The sequence below is a fragment of the Protopterus annectens genome, chromosome 2.part2 (genome assembly GCF_019279795.1).
Source record: "Protopterus annectens isolate FY-2018-M chromosome 2.part2, PAN1.0, whole genome shotgun sequence".
NCBI lineage: Eukaryota > Metazoa > Chordata > Ceratodontiformes > Protopteridae > Protopterus > Protopterus annectens.
This window is the reverse complement of record NC_056730.1, coordinates 559,941,713-559,962,046: the sequence shown is the minus strand read 5'-3', so window position 1 is coordinate 559,962,046 and position 20,334 is coordinate 559,941,713. Positions and strand designations below refer to the sequence as shown.

The following is a 20,334-nucleotide window of genomic DNA, read 5'->3' as shown; positions in this document are numbered from 1 at the left end:
GAGGGTGATACAGAAGGCCATTTACCTGGAGAGCGAGATGATTTTGATTGCCCCGCACTGGCCTCGTCAAGTTTGGTTCCCTTTCCTACAGAGGCATGCGATAGAAGGTCCATGGTTTCTGGATCCGGTGCCAGACCTGCTGACTCATCAGTCAGGACGGCTTCACCCGTCTCTCAGGTCCTTGAAGTTGGCAGCATGGTTACTCCACTTCCATCCTTAGTCTGAGACAATGCTCTTTCTCCGGACGTGGTCCACATATTGTCTTCTTCTCATAAACCTTCCACTATCAAACTTTATTCCAGCAAATGGAAAAGGTTTGCCTTCTGGGCTCAGGAACAGGGTATAGACCCTCTCACTGCACCAGTATCGGAGGTTCTGAATTTTCTGGCCTCCCTTTTTCAGTTGGGCTCTTCACTTTCTACCATTAAGGTTCAGCTAGCGGCGATCTCTAATTTTCATGCCTCATTTGAACCTTCATTGATGTCTCACAAACTTTGTAAGGCTTTCCTTAAAGGGGCGTGGCTCCTTAGGCCTCCATTATCTCATCCTGTCCCCCCTTGGGACTTGAATATGGTTCTTGCTGCCCTAACTGCCCATCCTTTCGAACCAGCTGCTACCTGTGATTTAAAATTTCTGTCTTGGAAAACGGCCTTTTTAGTGGCCATAACTTCTGCCAGGCGAGTTTCAGAACTTCAAGCTCTTTGTTCTGATCCTCCCTATTTGATTTTTCACAAGCATAGAGTTTCTTTGAAATTAAACCCTTCCTTTATACCAAAGGTGGCCTCCTCTTTCTGTATTCAATAAACTATAGAACTCCCTGTGTTTTTCCCAGAATTCTCTAATAACGCAGAATATACCTTGGACGTACATAGACAACTGCGTTTTTACTTGAATAGAACCGCTCACACGCGGAAATCAAATCAATTGTTTGTTTCCTTTGCAATGAACAAATTGGGTCAACCAGTAACAAAAACCTCCATAGCTAAATGGATTAAAGATTGTATCATTTTTATTTATTCACAGGCTAACAAAGAGCTTCCCTTTCCAGTCAAGGCTCATTCTACCAGGGCAATGGCTACTTCTGTAGCTTTTCACTCCAAATTATCAATAGATGATATTTGTGCTGCGGCAACCTGGAATTCTCCGCACACTTTCATTTCTCATTACAAATTGGATGTGGTTTCTCGAGGCAGGGCTTCCTTTGGTTCCACAGTTCTCAGGAGTGTTTTCCAATGAGCCACCCGGGATTTAGGTGCTAGGACGCTGTCCCATCTGTTATGAATGTAGGCGAGATAGGATCCCATTACATCTTTTAGTTATGTACTTACCATAACTTCGGATGTATGGGATCCATCTCGCCTACATTCATAAGTACCCACCCTCCTTCCCCCTTCCATTCGGATTTAGAGGAGCTGTAGTCCCATTTTGTTGATCTTTCTTGAAGAACTTTAGTTGGTTATAGTGACTACTAGTTTTTCTGTGTTTGCATGGATGTATGAAAGCGAACAAACAAGATCTGGGGAAGCAGGTGTAGTGCATCCTGGGATAGGGAGTAGCCCAGCCAATGAGAGACTTCGTGCTAGTGTATTAGTTGCCGAGTCGGAGCCGATGGATCGGCTCCGAACCCATCTGTTATGAATGTAGGCGAGATGGATCCCATACATCCGAAGTTATGGTAAGTACATAACTAAAAGTTACACCATCCCCCTTATCACTTATCCAAAACTTCCAACAAAACTTCCTAACGTTCCACCCAGTCAAAGAGAAGAAGCAGCTGCAGAAATAAACAAGCTGTATCAAAAAAGAGTCATCCAATTAGTCCCACCAGACCAATGCCGATCCGGATTTTACTCGAGATTCTTTTTGTTGCCAAAAAAGTCAGCAGACTGGAGATCCCTTCCGGATCTCAGCAATTTGAGCAAATCTGTTGCCCAAATGAAATTCTGGATAGTCACGGTTCCGTCCATTCTCCTTTTTCTAAGGGAAGGTGATTGGATGTGCTCGATAGATCTCCGTGATGTATATCACCACATCAAAATGGACTTCGCTTCCGGCTAGGAGCCAATCATTACCAGTTTCTTGCCCTGCCGTTCGGACTCTCTACAGTCCCCAGAGTGTTCACAAAGTGCATGGCAGTGGTTACAGCTCACTTGAGACTTCAGGGATTCCTTGTGTTTCCGTATTTGGATGATTGGCTCCTTACCGCCCCCACCAAGCATCTTCTGGTAACAGCCCTGCAGTACACCCTTTCTCTGGTGAAACTTTTAGGGATAACTATGAAATGGGAGAAATCCAACCTTGCTCCAGTCTAGAACATAGAAGTCATTGGAGCAGTCATTGACACCCGTTCTTGTCTGGTGTCGCTCCCCGCTCACAGACTTCAGAGATTGAGGCTCCAGCTTCGGGTGATACTCTGTCAAAACAAAGCCCTCGGCGAGAGAGGTTCTTCTGGTTTTAGGATCCATGGCAGCTTCCATACCAATAGTGCCGCTGCGAAGCTCCATATGTGAATACTTCAATGGCTTCTACTTTCTCAGTGGTTTCTGAATTACCACCCTCTATGCTTTCAAATTCATATAACCAATTCTTGCAAGCAGGCCCTTCTTTGGTGGATGAGGCCAGACACAGAACTTTGGAGCCGTCCATTCCGGCCTCCCCAACCCAAAGCCATTGTGACCACGGATGCTTCCCTGATAGGGTGGGGGGTGGGGTGGGTACTTCCAGGGAAAAACAGTCCATGGCACATGGTCCATGTTTGAGACCAACCTGCATATCAGCGTTCTAGAACTGAGAGCACTGCTGTTAGTGTTGCAAGCATTCCAACCTGTTATCCCTTCTGGAACGATAGCAATTCAGTCAGACAACATGTCAGTAGTCTGGTATATCAACAAGCAAGGAGGAACTAAGTCCTATCCCCTGTGTTGAGAGGCCATGAGAATTTGGCAGTGCACGATAGCTTCCAGCCATTTTCTGATACCAACGCATATCCCGAGCATTTCCACTGTGATTGCAGACAAGTTGAGCAGATGTATTCTTCTGCCTCATGAGGGGTCCCTTAATCCCGACAAAGTGGCAGAAATTTTCAGCCGTTGTGTCCAGCCTTGCTGCGACCTATTCGCCTCCCTGTCAAACAACAAACGCAGCAGCTATTTTGCCCTATTCTCCCCACAAGTGGAGTCCCCGAGGGATGCTCTGATTCATGATTGGCCCACAGGACTGCTATATGCCTATTCCCCCATTCCTCTGCTACCCCATATCATAAAGAAAGCTATTTGGCTGAAATGCAAAGTGATCCTCATAACCCCCTTTTGGCCGCAACAAGTTTGATTCCCCTTCCTTCGGCCTCATCTTTTATGTTGACCGTGGATTCTGGACCCTCTTCCAGACCTGATTTCTCACCCCCAAGGGTTGAGTCACCTGAACCTATCCAGTCTCAAGCTGATAGCTTGGTTTCTCCACTTCTGTTAATCGCCAGGCAGGATGACCTTCCCTCACCTGTTTGTGACATTATTCTGGCCTCTCATAAACCATCCACCAGAAGACTATATCTAGACAAATGGAAAAGGTTCTCTATTTGGTCAAAGAAAAAGATGCTAGATCCGTACTCGGCTCCAGTCACAGCAGTTTTACAATACCTGTCTAAATTCTTCGAAGATGGAGCTGCAGCTTCTACCATACAAGTATATCTAGTGGCTATCTCTAACTGTCATAATGGGTTGGATAATTCTCTCCTCATCTCGCTTTGGCTATGCAGAACTTTTCTTAAAGGGGTCCATCCCTCACATTAGACCTCCAATCAGACAACCTATAGAGCCATGGAACCTCACGTTAGTTCTTCAGCCCTTAACTCACCCCCCTTTTGAGCTTGCAGCAAAGTGTGACCTCAAATTCTTGTCATGGAAATCCCTTTTCCTGGCAGACATCACGTCAGCCAGATGAATTTCTGAGCTTCAGGCATTATGCACCAAAAGGCCCTATCTTATCTCCGCAAGGACAGAGTATCTCTCCAGACAAACCCCATCTTTCCTCCCCAAAGTTGTTTTGGACTTTTCCATCAATCAGACCATTGAGTTGCCAGTATTTTTCCCAAATTTTTTTAATAAAGGGGAATACTGTCTACAGTCCTTGGATGTGTAGCGACAACTGAGATTTTATTTAGACAGGACCAAAGCAATACGTAAAACTGACCAACTCTTCATTTCCTCCTTTGAGCCTAAAATGGGAAATGCTGTCTCCAAGGTCACTTTATCAAAATGGTTATGGGATTGTAGATGGTACTTTTATTCATTTGCAAAAAAAACTATGCCACAGAATGTTAAAGCCCATTCTACTAGATCTATGGCACCATCTGTAGCCTTCCATTCCAGAGCATGTCTGGATGATGTTTGTGCAGCAGCAACTTGGGCTAAACCCCACACTTTTATCAATCATTACAAATTGGATGTGGTCTCCAGAGGGAGAGCTGCCTTCGGCTCAGTGGTGCTCAGGAACGTTCTTCCATAAGGGCCGCCCAAGGAACACAAGGTAGCTGGTGATTCTCTCCCATCAGTGATGAATTGAAAGAAGATTAACAACATCAGATAAAGAAGTTATGTCTTACCGTAACGTTCCATCTGTCTTGTTCTTCTTTCATTCATCACTTCCCACCCTCCTCCTCCTGCCAAAGGCTTCTGGGGGATACTTTGGGTACAAGTGGTGAGTTAGGGCATTTGCGCAGAAATGGCCTCTGCTTTACTAGTACAAGATAGGCAAACTCGATCTGAGGTAACGGAGACAAGGGCACTATGGGTAGAAGCTTAGCTCGAGAGTTTTTGGCTGGCGCGACCTTGGTATTAGGTCGACTCGGTTCTGAGAGCTCGGAGCTGAACCATTCAGTGATGAATGAAAGAAGATCAACAACGCAGATGGAACGTTATGGTAAGACACAGCTTGTTTTCCATAATATCTCCCATCCTTCCTTCCATACTTCTCTGTTATGCTCATAAAAATTTTATAATCCATGTTTAGTATGATGGGTCTCCAATTTTTATTTTATTTTTGTCATGTTTCTTCCATATAAATTTTAATATCCCACTACATAGCTCTTCATAAACAAAAACTTCGTTCAACAATCATTCAGTACAGTTACAAAATAACTCTCTTTGCAAGTCCATTAATTTCTTCTATATTATATATCCCATACCATAGCTTATTTAAACAATCATATCTTGCTTTGTGATTCACAGTGGAGTTGACTGGTAAGAGAAATGTTATTTGAATTTATATTTTGCTTTTGCCACTGTTTATAGGAAGTAAGGGATCACTTGTAGACAAGATGATTTACTTTGATTTATATTTTGTTGTTTTACCTTTAAATGTTACTGTTGGTTGCTAGAAAGAGATATGTTTTAGCCAGGCAAGCTCTAGCCATCCCAAGGAGCCTAGTCAGCTATAAAGTCACATAGACTGCAGAGAAGACCATCCCGAGCATATCTAAAAATCCTATATTGGTTTGTGGCTTATTAATCTTTATTATTAAAAAGAAGTGCAATTGCAAGTGATAGAGAGCAGAAGCTACTGTGCATGATGTAAAGGAATTACAGCTTTTATCTAACTTTCAGAACTTGTACGGTCAGAACAACTTTACTGTACTTACTTTAGTATTTAGTTGTATATTGCCTTTATGATTTTTCTCATACAAGTTTATCTTTGAATTTTGTGTGTACTTATTTTGATTATTCTTTTCTTTTATAATTTTTCATTTGATTGAAGATGAATATGGATTCCTTAAATGAGTATGCCATTAATGATTTGCTAAATGCACAAATATTTTGTGCAGTGCAATAAATGCTCTGCATATTAATGGTACACTTGATAACACTGGTGATGTGTGTTTCGTATGTCAAAAGATGGATGCTTTGCTTAGCATTATTAGAAGTAAAACTAGACTTAGTGATGATGATTGCACTTGTGCAACTGGCAAGGCTTGGAGAACTGTTACATATATTAATGACTGGACTGGTGAGATAAATAAAAGAACACATTTAGGAAGTGATGTGTCTGTTGTCTGTAAAGATCATTCAACTCCTATGAAACAAGATGATATCCTTGGAAACTTTGGAAATGTTCTTCGTGTTTCACTGTTGCAGTCATTACATTTGGGTAATCTGCTGGCAGGTTGCCCTCAGTCGGCCTGATTAACAAAGCCTTGGGTCCTGCGTCGGTTGCTGTCCCTTCTTCCATGACGTCAGGTCGTCAGGGGTATAAAACATGCAGCCGATGCCATTACATCAGTCTTTCTTGCCGCTCGGTGCCCGAAGCAGAAGCAGTTCGCAAGTGCCGGTCGGCCGACTCCTGAAATTTTCGTTTTCGAGTTTCAGAACTGAAGTCTTCAGCTAAAAAGCTAAGTACCCCGTTGGGGAAACTTTTTCTTGCTCCTTACCGATGTCAGTAAAAGTTAATAATTGCATTACTTGTGGGAAGCAAATACCTCATAAGGATTTTCATTTGTACTGTATTCCTTGCCTAGGCCCTGACCACAACGTACCTTGCTGTCGGTTTTGTGCTAAATTTAATCAACGCACTATTAAACGTTGGTACATTTTTGCTTCTAAATATTTTGGCTCATGCCTTAATTATCCATAAATGTCGTCTGTTAGCAATCCGACTACCAGAATACCTAAAAAACGCAAAGAAAAAGACAGACAGGCCTTCGAGGTCCAAAGCTGATAACGACGCTTCTCCTAAGCCAGTTGCCAGTTCACTGGTACTTAGTGAGGTGCTTTTGCAGCCCCTGATACCCGCTACTTCTGATTCGCAGGCCTCTACTGAGACCCATTCGGAGTCCGGTATGCCTTGAGATGCTTCAGTTATGGAACCCTTGGATGTCTCTACCTTAGATGGGTCTGGAGCCGTTGTGCAGGCACCGGCTTCTGAGGGTGTTTTCAGGCCTACAGATTTGTATATTAGACCTATGCCATCTTCAAAACTAAGGCAAAAATCTAAACCTATGACTAAAAAACCGACACCTGAGCCACATGTGCAGGCCTCTATGCCTAAAAAACTAATGATCAAAATGGCTGAAGGTGTAATTACTGTGATCAGGGGTAGCCACCCCCTCCCCCTTCTAAGAGGCCTAGGCAAGACATTGGTTATGAATCTTCTGAACAGGATTCTGTTTCTTCTGACTCTTCTAATGAACAGGATTTGTCTATACCTACTTATGAGGACTCTGATGCAGAAGATTCCATTCCTTCTGCTTCTCCCCCTGAGGATTTTCCTTTTGGTGAAACTTTACATACCTTAAGGGAACATTTCCACTGGGAAAGTCAGGATTTCTCTGAATCTAAAAAGAGACTTAGGGATTTTCTTCTTCTACCTCAGCATAGGCCTTTGGCTATACCTCCTGTTCTAGACATTGTTGATGATGTTTTTTCAGAATTTTGTATGGCTCCTGATTCTCTGCTTCCGGCTCCTTGTAAGCCAGACAGATACAACAGGGTTACGGACTCCCGCAAATTCCTTTTCAAAAATCCTATTGCAGATCCTGAAACCATTTCTCAGGGTCCCAAGGGCATTAAGGCTACTACTGCTAAAAATCCTACCCCTTCTGATAGAGATTCCAGGGCGGTGGATAGATGGAGTAAGAAGGTTTACACTTCGGCAACCTTGGCAATCAGGGCTTTAAACTGTCAATTTCATATGCTTAAATATCAACAGCATATCATGGGACTGCTTAAACAGAAAATGATAATTTCTGACTGTGTGGAAAATAAAGATTTACAGGATCTATTGCATTCAGCTGAACAAGTTGGAAAACATACTTTGCAATGTGGTTTCGATTCTTTGGAGGCCTCTTGCAGGGCTGCTGTAACTGGGTGTGTGCTGAGAAGGCATACTTGGCTCAAAGAGCAAACTCTGCCCGATCATGTTAAAGCAAAATTGTTGGATGCTCCTTTACAACAGGGACCGTCTCTTTGGTGATGAGGCTACCCAGAAAAGACAAATCATGGCGTCCAGTTCTGGACCTATCTACTCTAAACACATTTCTGGATATTCCAAAATTCAAGATGCTGACTCTTCAACAGTTACTTCGTATGCTAGGCAAAGGGGCCTGGTTGGTAACTCTAGACTTAGAGGCTTACCCGCATATCCCAATCAGGGAATCTTGCAGAAGATACCTCCGCTTCAAAGCAGGCTACTTGCATTACCAGTTCTCTGCATTGCCCTTTGGCTTATATACTGTGCCCAGGGTCTTCACAAAGTGCTTGGCTCCAGTAATTGCATTTTGCAGGCAAAGAAATATTCAGATATATCCATACCTGGACGATTGTCTAATTCGGGTAGAGAACATGGACATTCTTCTAAAACATCTGGCATTTGTAAACAGGGTTCTAAATTGTCTAGGGTACACTATAAACGAAAAGAAATCACAACTGGTACCCTCTCAAAAAATTACATTCCTGGGTGCAAGTTTGAATACAACTGCCCAGATGGCTTACCTTATGCCAGAAAACCAGATTAATTTGGTAACTTACTTCAGACAGGTGGCCACAAAAACCCTGCTATCTGCAAGACAAATTCTGCAAGCCTTGGGGTTTATGGCCTCCTGCATTCTTCTTATTCCATATGCAAGACTGCATATGAGGAAACTTCAGTGGTATTTAAAAAGTGTATGGAGTCAACATTGTCACAGCCTGGAAACAATGATTCCTATCATACCTTGCTTGCTACTAGAGTTCCTGTGGTGGGCAGAGGCCTGCCACGAAAACAAGGGACTGCCATTCACTCCACCCCCTGCTGCCCAAACCCTAACTACAGACACATCAGACTATGGTTGGGAGGCTCATCTGGCAGGGAAGTGCATTCTGGGCAAATGGAGTCCAAATCAAATGCACCTTCATATCAATCAAAAAGAAATGCTAGCTGTGCAGAATGCACTGACAGTCTTCAAGGACTACCTTCATCCAGGGCAATTAATGATAAAAACAGACAGCACCACAGTTATGTGGTACATAAACAAGCAGGGGGGTACACACTCCTACCCCCTTTGCACACTAACCATGGCATTGTGTTACACGGCCTTGGCCTATCAAATACAACTACAAGCTCAATTCCTGCCAGGAAAGCTGAATACTCTGGCGGACGAACTAAGCAGAAATATCATGGACCCACACGAATGGAAACTGGAACCACGGATTTTCAACATGTTGACACGCAAATGGGGGAATCCAGACATAGATCTTTTTGCCTCACCAGAACTATCAGTTGGACAAATTCTGCACAAGAACTCATCACGAAAAAGCCTGGAAAGTGGATGCTCTATCCTTCAGATGGAAAAAAAACTATCAGTCTATGCCTTTCCCCCTCTTCCTCTGCTCTCCAAAGTTCTGCTAAAAGTCAAACAGGACAAACCAAAAATTATTTTGATTGCTCCAGACTGGCCTCGCCAACACTGGTACCCACTGCTGCGCAATGTGTCACACCTTCCACCATGGCACCTGCCTCAGCCACCCTACTTACTGTCACAGCAGAACAACCAAATTCTGCACACACAGCTCCAAACTTTGAATCTTGCAGCGTGGCTAATCACCTAAATTCACCCTTAGCATCTCTCAGCAAACCTGTGATGGATGTCATTTTGGAGGCAAGAAGGCCTAGTACTAGAAAATCTTATGCTGAGAAATGGAAAAGATTCTGTGCCTGGAGTCAATCACAAGGGTTAAGCACAGCAGTGCCCAATATTCCTCAGATTTTACAATACTTAACTGAGATGCTTCACAAGGGCATGTCCTTTTCTTCCATAAAAATCCATGCCTCAGCCATTTCAGCTCATTACAACACAGAACCTCCCCTCTTCTCTCATCCTCTGCTAAAGCAGTATCTCAGAGGCGCCAAAAACTTAAAACCACCCAGGAGAGCTCCAGCCCCTCCCTGGGACCTCAATTTTGTACTGGAAAACTCACTCTCCCTACTTTCGAGCCAGCTGCTACTGCAGACTTAAAATTTCTCTCCTGGAAAACAGCTTTCCTTTTAGCAGTCACTTCAGCTAGAAGGATTTTTGAATTACAGGCTGTTATGGCATTGGAGCCTTTCATCATTTTTCATGCGGACAGGGCGTCTCTAAGGACCAATCCATCCTTCATGCCTAAGGTGGTATCCAGTGTGGCTCTTAATCAGACCATTCATTTGCCAACCTTCTTTCCTAATCCACAGAACAAAGGGGAACAGATACTGCACTCCTTAGATGTGCACAGACAACTTAGATTCTGCTTGGACACGACTAAACCTCAAAGGAAATCTGAACAGCTGCCGGTGGCATTTGCTGCAGGGGCAGAGGGGAAGGCTATTTCAAGGCAAACCATTTCCAAATGGATAGGCCATTGCATTCATTTCTGCTACAAGCACCATGGAAAACCTATCCCAAAGGGGATCAGACCCCACTCAACCAGGGCTGCATATACCTTTACAGCCTTTCTCAGAGGCGTCCCTACCAGGGACATCCTAGAAGCTGCTACCTGGAGTTCTGTACATACTTTCAACAAGCCAGTTTTCTCTAAATCCAGAGCTGGCTTTGCCACTGCAATCTTGCAGCGCCTTACAGCTGGTCCTAATGCCATCTAAATTTCTACTCCCATCCTTAGCTTTGGGAATCTACTCAAATGTGATGACTGCAACAGTGAAACATGAAGAACATAGTACAGTTGTGTACACTTACCATAAATGTAGATGTTCAAGTGTATTCACTGTTGCAGTCCTGGATGTTCATCGTGCATACAGCTGCAGTAATGACAGATGGGTTTTCAGCCGTCAGGCGGTCCCTCGGTCGGCCGAATTCCAAAGTCTTGGTCCGGCGTCGGTTGTTGTCGCTTACTCTTCTGACGTCAGGAAGGCCAGAGTATATAAGACACAGCCGACGCCATGTTCTCCAGTCTTTTTTGCCGCGTGGTGCCCGAAGCAGAAGCAGTTCGCAAGTGCCGGTCGGCCAGCTCCTGAATTACGAAAATATTTGGAACCGAAGTCTTCATTAAAGCTAAGTACCCCGTTGGGGAATCTTTTCTTGCCTCAGACTGATGTCAGAAAAAGTTAATAATTGTATTTCTTGTGGGAAGCAAATACCGCATAAGGATTTCCATTCCCTTTGCATACCTTGTTTGGGCCCAGACCACGACGTCTCGGGCTGTCGCTTTTGCGCTACCTTCAATAAACGCACTATCAAGCGTCGGGCGGAGTTTGCCCAACACTTTTTTGGTAAAGCTTTTGACTATAAAATGTCGTCTGACACTCCGACTACCGTTTTATCCAAAAAACGCAAGGAAAAGGACCTACATGCGAGGCCCGCGGTCTCCACCGACACCACGCCGAAACAGGCTCCACGTGGTCCGGTTCTCAGTGAGACGCCTTTGCAGTCCCTGACTACCAACGACACTCTTTCGGCGGTGTCTTCTGTACCCGAGACCGCTGGGTCATCGGCCCTTTCCCAGACTACAACCGAAGCTCCAGCTTATGCCGAGCCTACTAATGTGGACAGATCTACATCCACTCAGGGTGTATTCAGACCTTCAACCTCCTTCTCTATAAAGGCCTTTACCAAATCCAAAGCAGCCAGGCACCATACTAGGCCTGCTGCACAAGGCCCATCTCCTGGACCCATGCCTAAGAAACAGATGCTTAAAATGGCTGAGGATCTTACTCTTATCAGAGGTTCTCAGCCCCCTCCTGACAAGAGACCCAGAGTGGAGGAAGAATCCCCCTCTTCTGATCAGGGATCCATTATATCAGAGCATTCCGATGATGAGGAACACTCTTATTCCCCTTTTGAGGATTCGGATGCAGAGCAGTCTATTCCGTCTGTATCCCCCCCTGAGGATTTTTCTTTTGGGGAAACCTTACACACCCTGAGGGAACACTTCCATTGGGAAGGCCAAGACTTTTCAGACTCCAAGAAAAGGCTTAGGGAATTTCTTTGGTTACCTCAGCACAGACCTCTGGCTATTCCCCCTGTTTTGGAGGTACTGGATGATGTCTATTCGGAGGCTTGTTTAAATCCGGATTCACTGCCTCCTGCACCAGTTAAGCCTGATAGATATTACAGAGTACCCAGTTCTCACCAATTTCTCTACAAAGGCCATAATGCTGACCCTGAAACCATTTCACAAGGCCCTAAGGGAATTAAGGCTTCCACTTCCAAGAATCCATTACCTGCAGAAAGGGAATCTAGATCCCTAGAAAGGTGGGGTAAGAAGGTTTATACCTCGGCCACCGTAGCCATGAGGGCCTTAAACTGCCAGTTTCATATGATTAAATACCAACAGTTCCTGTTATCACAATTAAAAAACAAAATGTCTCAACCTGAACAACCAGATTTAAAAGAGTTACAGGATATGATGCATAGTGCAGAACAAGTGGGTAAACGCACTTTACAATGTGGTTATGATGCCCTAGAGGCCTCCAGTAGAGCGGCTGCTACAGGATCAGTCATTCGCAGACATGCCTGGCTTAGAGAACAAAATCTGCCTGATCATGTGAAAGCAAAACTTCTTGATGCACCTTTACAGAAGGATGTTCTTTTTGGTACCAATGCTGAGGATATATTAAGAAAAATGGAAGAGAAAGCCAAATCTATGCAAACTGTCAAAGCTTTCTTACAGGTTCAACCACCACGATTTAGCAGGAATTGGCCATCAAAAAACTGGTCCTTTCCAGCCACTGACAAGCCCCAAAGAGGCAGATACAGACGCGGAAGGGGCAGAGGGCAATCACAAGGGTCATATAGAGGCAGACAATGGCAATCTCCAGCACCAAGAGGTGGCGAAGACAGTGCACAACAATACAGGAAGCAAACTCAATGACTCCCTCGTTTCCATGTCAAGCAAGTCTCAACTGGCAGCACCTTTGGGAGGGAAACTAGCATTATTTGCAAACAATTGGCATATTGTCACAACAGACAAATGGATACTGGACATTATAAACAGAGGCTACAAATTTCAATTTCACACTCTTCCAAGAATGAGAGGCATGCCAAACCTACCACAAAATCAAAGGGTAGAGGCACATCTGCAAATTTCAAAGCTCCTAAATATGAGGGCTATACAAAAGGTACCTACGCACCAACAAGGTCAAGGTTTTTATTCAAGGCTTTTCCTGGTACCAAGAAAAGGAACCGACTGGAGACCCATTCTGGACTTATCAATACTAAACACATTTCTACTCGTACCAAAATTCAAGATGCTCACATTACATAACTTCTTCCCATGCTGGGCAAGGAGTTTTGGCTGGTAACATTGGACCTCAAGGAGGCATACCTGCATGTCCCAATCAGACAAAGCTGCAGAAGATACCGCAGATTTCTTGCAGGTTCAATCCACTATCAATTCTCTGCATTGCCCTTTGGCTTATCTACTGCGCCCAGAGTATTCACCAAGTGCCTGGCATCAGTGATTGCCTATTGCAGACAACAAGGGATACAAATTTACCCTTATCTGGACGACTGCCTGATCCAAGCGGACAGCAAACATATACTACTGGAACATCTGGCATATGTGACACGGTTACTGTTTTCTCTGGGATACACCATCAACAAGGAGAAATCAAAGCTAACACCTTCTCAGAAAATAACCTTCCTGGGTGCCAGCTTGGACACAAACACCCAGATGGCATACCTTACGCCAGAAAAACAAGGGCAATTATCTCAGTACTTCAAAATACTAGCAAAAAGTACCAGGCTCACTGCAAGGAAAATCCTGCAGGCTCTGGGATTCATGGCATCTTGCATTCTTCTAATCTCGTGTGCAAAGCTGCATATGAGGAAACTTCAATGGTACCTAAAAAATCTATGGTCTCAACACAGTCACAGCTTGGAAGCAATCATCCCAATAATTCCCTGTCTACAAAAGGAATTCCTATGGTGGGCCCAAGCATGTCAGCTAAACACAGGCCTCCCATTCTGCAAGCCTCAAGCAAAACAAGTCATAACCACAGACGCCTCAGATTACGCCTGGGGGGCGCACATGAAGGACAGGTGCATTCAGGGCAGATGGTCCCAAAAGGAAAAGCACCTTCACATCAATCAAAAAGAAATGCTGGCAGTAATAAATGCAATTACAGCTTTCAAGGACTTCCTGCATCCAGGACAATTGCTCATAAGAACAGACAACACCACAGTAATGTGGTACATAAACAAACAAGGAGGAACTCACTCATACCCCTTGTGCAGACTAGCCATGACTCTTTGGAACTTGGCTCTAGAAAGACAAATCGAACTTCAAGCACACTACTTGCCAGGGACGGAAAACACACTGGCAGACACTCTGAGCAGAAATATGACAGATCCACACGAATGGAAGCCACATCCTCAGGTGTTTACGGAGATAGTCCAAGCGTGGGGGATGCCAGATATAGATCTTTTTGCCTCCCACAGAAGCCATCAATTGAAAAGGTTTTGTTCAAGGACCTTCCATCCAAGGGCCTGGAAAGTGGACGCCCTGTCATTCAGTTGGACAACATGGACAGTTTATGCATTCCCACCTCTGCCTCTTCTGCCCAAGGTACTTTTGAAAGCAAGAACAGACAAACCGAGGATGATACTGATTGCTCCAGACTGGCCAAGGCAACACTGGTACCCACTCCTGAGGAGCCTAACACATACTCCTCCCTGGTCCCTGCCTCTAATACCTCTCCTGCTGACACAGAACAACTACAAAACCCTTCACAGCCAGCTGAAAACACTCAACCTCGCTGCATGGAAAATCCCTTAACACCACATCAAACTCTACTGTCCAAGGAGGTGCAGGATGTCATCCTGGAGGCCAGAAGACCATCCACTAGAAAAGCTTACTCCGCAAAATGGAAGCGGTTTTGCTGTTGGAATGAGAAAAGAGGACAGGACCCTAGAAAATTTAACTTACCTCAGGTTTTACAGTACCTAGCTGAACTACTGAGCAGTGGACTTTCATTTTCTTCAATCAAAATACACGCCTCAGCCATTTCTGCAGAATTCAACACGGATCCTCCTTTATTCTCACATCCACTCTTACGGCAGTTCCTCAGAGGGGCTAAGAATATAAGACCTCCAAGGAAACAACCAATACCAGCCTGGGACCTTAATTACATACTAGAAAAATTAACATTGCCTCCCTTTGAACCTGCTGCTTCAACAGATCTACAATATTTGTCCTGGAAAACAGCTTTCCTTCTGGCCATCACTTCAGCTCGCAGGGTTTCTGAACTACAGGCCCTCATGGCAGTGCAGCCATTCCTCATCTTCCATCAGGACAGGGTTTCCCTTCGTACCAACCCATCTTTTATGCCTAAAGTGGTATCTAGGGTAGCCTTAAACCAAGCCATACACCTTCCTACCTTTTATCCTAACCCTCAAAACAAAGGGGAAAGGCTGCTTCACTCTTTAGACATCCACAGGCAGCTACGTTACTATTTGGACAGAACAAAGGCCTTCAGGAAATCAGACCAACTCTTTGTGTCCTATGCCGTAGGGGCTCCAGGGAAACCAGTTACCAAACAGACCATTTCCAAGTGGATTAGTCACTGCATACGTTTTTGTTACTCCTATCATGGGAACCCTGTCCCCACTGGTATCAGATCTCACTCCACCAGGGCAACAGCCACCTCTACAGCCTTCCTCAGAGGTGTGCCTACTAAGGATATCTTGGAGGCAGCCACTTGGAGTTCTGTACATACCTTCACAAAACACTACCATCTGCCTTTATACTCCAGAACAAGAGCAGGCTTTGCCACTGCTGTTTTGCAGGGCATTCTGGCTCAACCCAGTTCCTCATAGTACCTACCACCCTATGCGTAGCTTTGGGACTCTACCCATCTGTCATTACTGCAGCTGTATGCACGATGAACATAGTACAGTTTTGTACCTACCATAAATGTAGATGTTCGAGTGCTGATGCAGCTGCAGTACAGGTTTCCCTCCCTCCTTCCCCTCTTGGTAAGACCATGGGGCCTAAAAACCTCTTCATACCTCCTGACTGGGTTATCCTGCTATGTTTTATTTGCTTGGTTGGTGGATTAGCTTTATTTATGTATTGCCTTCCTTTTGGGGGCACCTGACATCTGGGGCAAGAAAGACTGAAGAACATGGCGTCGGCTGTGTCTTATATACTCTGGCCTTCCTGACGTCAGAAGAGTAAGCGACAACAACCGACGCCGGACCAAGACTTTGGAATTCGGCCGACCGAGGGACCGCCTGACGGCTGAAAACCCATCTGTCATTACTGCAGCTGTATCAGCACTCGAACATCTACATTTATGGTAGGTACAAAACTGTACTTTACCCTCCCTCCAGCCCCCTTACTACTTTAGATTATGCCTTTACTCTCTTTTACTATGCTCAAAAGCTTTTTGATGTATTTGCTTTTTTGTTGGAGGTATAACCTTATATATTTATAGATTTAATTGCTTACCATGAGGGGGCACCTGTCATCTGGGGCAAGAAAAACTGATATAATGGCGTTGGCTGCATGTTTTATACCCCTGATGACCTGACGTCACGGAAGAAGGGACAGCAACCGACGCAGGACCCAAGACTTTGTTAATCAGGCCGACTGAGGGCTACTACAAGCAGATAACCCAAATGTGATGACTGCAACAGTGAATACACTCGAACATCTACATTTATGGTAAGTGTACACAACTGTACTTTCCAGCTATCCTAGATTTTCTTGCTTCAGTTTTCCTTAAGGTAACAAATTATTCTACAACCAATGTATAAGTTTGCTGCTATTTCCAATTTTCATATTGGCAAAAATCATTCCTCACTGGTTTCTCTCAAGTTGTGCAAAGCGTTCCTTAATTTCCTTATTGGTACCTTTCTACTCAGACCAGCCATTAAGTACCTCACTCCTCCCCTTAGGACCTTACAGTGCTTTGATGCAATCCCATTTCAACCAGTGACTAAAGTAGCTTTAAAGTATTTTTCTTGGGAAGCCATTTTTCTAGTTGCTGTTATATCAGCTAGGTGAATATCTTAACTATCTTTGTCAGCCGCCTTACCTAATCTTTCATAAAGACAGGGTTTCTCTTTGAACCAACCCTTCCTTTTTACCAAAGGTAGCCTCAGACAATGTGCTAATCGGTCTTATAATTTGCCTGTCTTCCTAAAATTATGTGATAAAGGGAAATATATTTTTCATTTAGTGGCTGTACATAGCTCAGTTTCTACCTCCACTGAACTAAAGCTCTCAGAAAGTCTGCCCAATTGTTTGTTTCCTTCTCAAAGAAAAAATGTCAAAAGATAACTTTAGCTAGATGGCTCACTGATTGTATTTCTCATGTCTGCAAGGAAAAGGGTTTGACCTTACTAAGACCTGCATGGGCTCATTCCACAAGGTCGGTTTCCACTTCTGCTTTCTTATCAAGGATTTCAGTAGAAAACATTTGTGCATCTGCCACTTGGTCTAACGCTCATACTTAATCGTTCATTACAAGTTGGATTATTTTTTTCAAGGGACAGAGCGACATTGGTTATGCCATCTTCCAGAATATCCTTTCATGAATACCACCTTGGGGTTTAGTAGCTGGGGACTCTGTCCCATCCATTGAGAAATGGATGAAAAAGACAACATCAGATACAAATGTTATATATCCACCTTAACAGTGTATCTGTGTTTGTTTTTGTCCTTCCTCCATTCCCTCTTCCATGAATAGATGATTTATATATATGGCTCTCTCTTATGACTGAGGGAAATTCTGTACTGGTCTTTCCCCTTTTCAGCTCCAGACCTGTACTGTTTTGAGTCTGTTACCTTGGTACTGTTTTGAGTCTGTTACCTTGGTACCTATGTCTTTTCCCTTTATGAATACCATGAAAAACAGAAACAAACTTCTGTGTACCATTAAAGGTCCCTTTGGAAAAAAGAAGAAAAATAGCAAGCAAGATATCCAAAATGGACCACCATGGGGCTCTAAAATCTCTTTAATAAAACAGATTAAAACATCTTTATCACTTAAAACCCACAAGCTGTGACTTCAGCAGGGAGAAAAATGGATAAGTGCTTTCAGCATATAGCTTTTCTCAGATCCTTAACTTATTCCACTGCCTCAAGTTAGTTTAAAATAGTAATGGACCAATCAAAATTGTCAAAATAGGACTACTCCTTTGTCATAGTCAATTAGCACTTCTCAGTAGGGACACCACCCTTTCATCACTGGTTTTAGCAGACGTACTGCATTCAAACTGGGCTTTTGATCCGCCCATAAATCCGCTATCCATTTAACCTTATTTATTTCCATTTTATTTTGGATATCTCTTTCCCTTATGGCTTCTTGCAAAGTCTCAAGTACCATAAATTTAAAAGTATGGCCAGCACATTCCATCCCATGGTTCACCAAAGCGTTCATCTTTATACAGTTCTTTACAGCATTCATATGGCACAAAACCCTCTCTTTGAACTTGTTTTTTCCTACATAAAAAGCTGTATAATTTTGGCAATTTGCTATATATATATATATATATATCTATATATAAGATTCTTGGTATTACAATCAGCATGTCCTTTAAAATTATAATTCCTTCCTGTGATTGGATGTGTAAAACAATTTGTGGTGTTGACAAAGTTACATGCTTTGCAATGACCGCATTTGGAGGTACCCTCTTTAAATTTGGTCTTTTCCTTGTTGCACAATAACCTTTTAAAGTTTTTATTTTTGAAAATAAATTTAGTTGTTGCACCTACAATACTTTTTATGTTTTCATCCACCGTTAAAACTGGTCAATACAGTCTCACTATTTCACAAATCTGTGACGTGTCATTGCTATAAGTTAACATACAACATAGATTATTAGATGTCCGTTGCTGCGTCTTATAAGTTTTTTTAACTTTATAGAATAGAGGAGGTCCCTTATGTCTCCTTATTTCCTGTGTTTTTTCCACATCCATCTTATATCTCTCTCTCTGTGTAGCCTCTGTTCATAAGCTGACATTCCAATTTTTGATGTTCTTGATTAAAAACTTGTTCCTCAGTACACAGTCTGGAAATCCTTACTAACTGATTCTCCATGATATTTGGGCCACTAACTCTAAACCAAGACAGCAATATAAACAACTGAGTAGTTTAGCTCTAGTCCCACATCCAGCTGTAGAAGTATTCCTACGACTTTGTGAAAAAGAAGTGGTGAACCTAAGACAAACCAATATGAAAGGAAGTTATAGAAATGAGAAGTTATGCACTTACCATAACGTTCCATGTTTGTAGTCCATCTCGCCTACATTCTTGCTGGATGGATTCAGAGCCGAAGCTCGACTCTGACTCTGCCGATACTAAAGCTCGAGAGCTTTTATTGGCTCGAGGCTATCCCCTATCCCATGGTGAACCATGGCAATTCCCCAGCTCTTGTTTGCAAGAAAGTAACTAAATACATAATAGTGATTGTTCTGTCAATAACTATGTACATATAAACAAAAAAGGATTTTGTTTTAATGTCCATGGCATATGGACAGACCACTATAACAAAGTCAGGCAGCATAATGGATAGTCCACCAGTTCCTCTGGGATACAGGAAGAGGGAAGGAGGGTGGGACGCAAGAATGTAGGCGAGATGGACTAAAGGCATGGAATGTTATGGTAAGTACATAACTTCTCGATGTTATGTAGTCCTATCTTGCCGTAATTCTTACTGGATGGGACAGGATCCCCAGCACCTTTTTTCCCGGGTGGCTCAAGCAGAGAGACTCTTTAGCACAGTGGACCCAAAGGATAACCTGTCCCGGGAGGCCAAATCTAATTTGAGTGACAAAAGTATGAGGTCTTGCCCATGTAGCCGCTGCACAAATTGTATCAACTGGAAGTTTGGATTTGAAGGCATATGAAGCTGATACTGCTCTAGTTGATTAATTAGCAGGTAATTGTTTCCCAATGCTTTTGTAAGCAAATGAAATGCAGTCTGAAAACCATTTAGACAGTTACTTTGGAAATGCGCAAGCCTTTTTTTTCCTCTGAGAAGGAAACAAACAACTGATCTGATTTCCTGAAATCTTTAGTCCTGTGCAGGTAAAATTGGAGAATTCTATGGACATCTAATTGATGCAGTCTGTATTCTGATTTATTACCATAATTGGGGAAGAATACTGGTAGTTCAATAGTTGTGCTTAGATTATGTTCTGAGCATACCTTAGGGAGGAAAGAAGGATTAGTTCTTAGGGAAACTCTGTTCTTATGAAAAATAATATATGGTGGTCGAATTGTCAGAGCTTGCAATTCTGAAACCCTACTAACAGATGTTATAGCTACTAAGAACAATGTCTTCCAAGACAACAATTTCAAGTTGGATGAAGAAGACTGATCGAATGGTGGAGAAGTCAATGAGGTCAGAACTAAGTTCAAGTCCCA

At 43.4% G+C, this 20,334-nt stretch overlaps 1 protein-coding gene across 2 annotated transcripts in view; it reads left to right on the top strand.

The window, feature by feature from the left end:
- The window catches only part of RBM27 (RNA binding motif protein 27), a 2,498,992-nt gene that overhangs the window by 1,870,784 nt on the left and 607,874 nt on the right, over positions 1-20,334 (top strand). The window lies entirely within an intron of this gene.